General features: G+C 46.2%; 1 pseudogene; it reads right to left on the bottom strand.

The window, feature by feature from the left end:
- Positions 1-473: 473 nt before the first annotated feature.
- On the bottom strand, positions 474-1,816 carry LOC110287355 (annotated as a pseudogene).
- Between the last annotated feature and the right edge of the window lie 1,640 nt (positions 1,817-3,456).

Here is a 3,456-nt window from a genome sequence, read left to right as displayed (position 1 = left end):
AAAATAGTACCAACTCAGTATCATGAGGTTTAAGAGACATCCCAACAGTAAAAAGGCCAAGCTCTCGGGAACCTTCAAACTCCAGGGGTTCCTGCTCTTTGGTAGAGCTCCTTCTTGGGTCCTGGGCTGAGAAACCAATGGATCTTCAAACCAAACACACAGATCTAAAGACCAATTGAGGGTCTGGATGATAAGGTACATGGCTTGTGACCATCACTAGCAACATCCAGCCTCAGGACTTCCAAGACTTCTGAGGTCATGTCCCCTGTGGATGCCTCCCAGGTACCTCTCCATTCCCCCTCCACACCTGAACAGTATGAGGGGTACAGCAGAGGTCAAAGACAGAGTGACCAGCCCCAGGGGGCTAAGGGGAGGGGTGTGGCGGAGCAAAGTTGGTGACATTTGCTCTTGGGAATGAGAGGTAGGGCCCGGATCAAGGGTGGCAGCTGGAAGGTGAAGGACAGCCCCAGAACTCAGTAGCGGTAGTGATCAGGCATGAAGGGGCCATTGATGGGCATGCCCAGGTACTGGGCCTGCTTCTCAGTCAGCTTGGTCAGTTTCACATTCAGCTTGCCCAGGTGGGCTTCAGTCATTGCCTCATCCAGCTTCTTAGGCAGGAAGTGAACCCCAACGGGGTATTTATCTGGGTGAGTTCACAGCTCAGTCTGTGCCATCACCTGGTTCATGAAGGAGTAGCTCATCACGAAGCTGGGGTGTCCCATGGCACAACCCAGGTTGACCAGACAACCTTCAGTCAGCAAGATGATGCGGCGCCCATTCTTTAGCCAGTAGCGGTCCACCTGGGGCTTGATGTTCACCTTCTGTCCACGGCGTTCTCATTGAGCCACTTTACATCAATCTCAACATCTAAGTGTCTAATGTTACAAACAATGGCGTCATCCTTCATCTGCTCAAAGTGCCGGCCAAGGATGATATCCACCCAGCCTGTGGTGGTGACAAAGATGTTGCCCTCCTTACAGGCTTCGTCCATGGTGGTTACTTCATAGCCCTCCACGGCAGCTTGCAGTGCAGTGATGGGGTCGATCTTGGTGATGATGACTTGGGCCCCGAAACCCCTCAGGGCCTGGGCACAGTCCTTGCCCACATCACCATAGCCTGCCACCACTGCCACCTTGCCCTCAATCATCACATCTGTGGCCCGTTTGATGCCATCTATGAAGGACTCCCGGCAGCCATAGAGGTTGTCAAACTTGCTCTTGGTGACAGAAACATTGACATTGATTATAGGCACCTTCAGTATCCCATTGGACATCATCTTGTAGAGGTTGTGGACCCCAGTCGTGGTCTCCTCAGATATACCTCCGATTCCTCGCAGAAGCTGTAGGTATTTGGTGTGGATGAGGTTAGTAAGGTCACCATCATCATCCAGAATCATGTTGAGGGGTCCATCCTTGAAGTCTGTTCAATGCACCACAGGTACTCCTCATCTGTCTCGCCCTTCCAGGCAAACACTGGAATGCCAGCCTTGGCAATGGCAGCCGCTGAATGGTCCTGAGTAGAGAAGATGTTGCAGCTGGACCACCTCACCTCAGCACCCAGGGCCACGAGAGTCTCAATGAGAACAGCAGTCTCCACGGTCATGTGCAGGCAGCCGGCAAAGCCAGCACCCTTCAGTGGCTTGGAGACTGAGTACATCTCCCGCATGCACATCAATCCTGGCATCTCATTCTCAGCTATGTCCAGGGCCTTCAGTCCCCAGGCGGCCAGTCCGATGTCCGCGGCTTTGTAGGGCAGTTTATCAGACATGCTGGCGGCGCTTCCGCTAGGACTGATGAACTCAGTAAAGGGGGCCGGGCGGCTCCGGGCAGGCGAAGTTGTTTTTTTTTTTAATTGAATTTTTTACTAAAAAAAAATCAAGTTTTAAAGAATCTGCTTGATGAATTTCTCATTCAAATTTTGAATGACTTACTACTCATTCATCTGTTTAATCTGTTTGTTTCTATTTGCTTTGAGCTTGCAACATTTCAACCAATTTAATGTCTTTGGGTTTGGTTATTGAGAAGCTGTGTAAGTTTGAAGGAATCATTTTTTCTTGCCACTCCTCTCTGGTTTCCATTTTTCATCTGTTGGGATGGCGATCTTTTCACAGTAGGGTCTTATTAGTGGACTGTCTTCTATTGTTGCATGTGTTTATCCTATTATTCATGGGTAGCTGGTGCGTGTGTATGTGCTGGTTCATGGAGATGCACTTGTATACATATTGAGACAACCTTGGGTGTCACCATCCACCACCTTTGAGAGGTGTGGTGATATTTTCATTGTTTTGCATATTGCTGACTATTGAGTGAGCTCTGGCGATTTGTCTGTTTCTACCTCTACAGTGATAAAATTGCAAGTATGCACCATCATGTCTGCATTTCTAAGTGAATTATAGATCTGTGTACTGAGTCATTTTTACAGACTCTCTTGTAGTGGCAGATTCCATTACCACTTGATAAAAAGAAAGTAGAACACAGTAGAATGATACAAAACCCTTAAATATCTACTATTGTCATACCTAATTGTAAATAACCCCAACCTCAATTAATATAGATTGGAAAGGAACCAAGCTAATAGGTTGTTTAAAAATTAACAAAAGTAAAAACATTAATAATAAGTTAGCAATAATACACTGAATAAGTAGCAAAAATAGAAAAGTTGGATAGTATAGAGGAATAGAAATATGAAAAATAATGAAGGGAAACAAAACAAATAAGAGCTTAGTCAATGGTTGCTGCTTGGTGAGGAGCAACAGCTGGAAATAACCCACGTTCCCCCAACTTTGATGTTTAACAAATGTGCATATAAAGGGTACCCTCAGCACTTTTTGTTTCTCTCATAGCCGTATAGGTTGGACCAGGAAGGGCTGTAAGGAGACTGAACTCCATTCTAACTTGTCCATTTGAGTGACAATTAAAACAATGACCTCTGATCCCTCTAAATTCATACCAGTGCTATTGGTACATGGATCTTGGAAAAAAACAAATGCATTTTTGCCAGCAGAGCTTATAGATTTCTTAGTTGGATACTGCCTCCCCAATACACATATACCACAGACACTCTACCAGTGCAGTGCAGTGTTTCAGAAATAGTTATTTTCCTGTGGTTTGTATTCTAATGCTAATTGGTTCCCCCAAATCAGTTTGCATAGCTTCTGGGAACTTGTTCCCAGTTAATTCTGATTGGTAAATAAAGATACCAGCAGCCAATCGTTGTGGAGGAGGGGGTAGGGAGGTTTAGTTTTCCTCAGGCTTGGGACCATGAAGGAGAAGGGAGGAGGAGAGACAGAGATGGATGCTTGATATGTGGACAGGAGAGAGGAGCAGAGTCATCATGTAAGGGCGCCAAGAGGATGATGCCACCCAGAGTGCTGCTCAACTGAGTCTAGAGCAGCCAATATGGAACATAGAAATTAGTAATTAGAAATTGGGAGGTAGATTCAAGCAGCATGGAGAC

Source organism: Mus caroli, chromosome X, assembly GCF_900094665.2.
Source record: "Mus caroli chromosome X, CAROLI_EIJ_v1.1, whole genome shotgun sequence".
NCBI lineage: Eukaryota > Metazoa > Chordata > Mammalia > Rodentia > Muridae > Mus > Mus caroli.
This window is presented reverse-complemented; position numbering and strand designations above follow the sequence as displayed.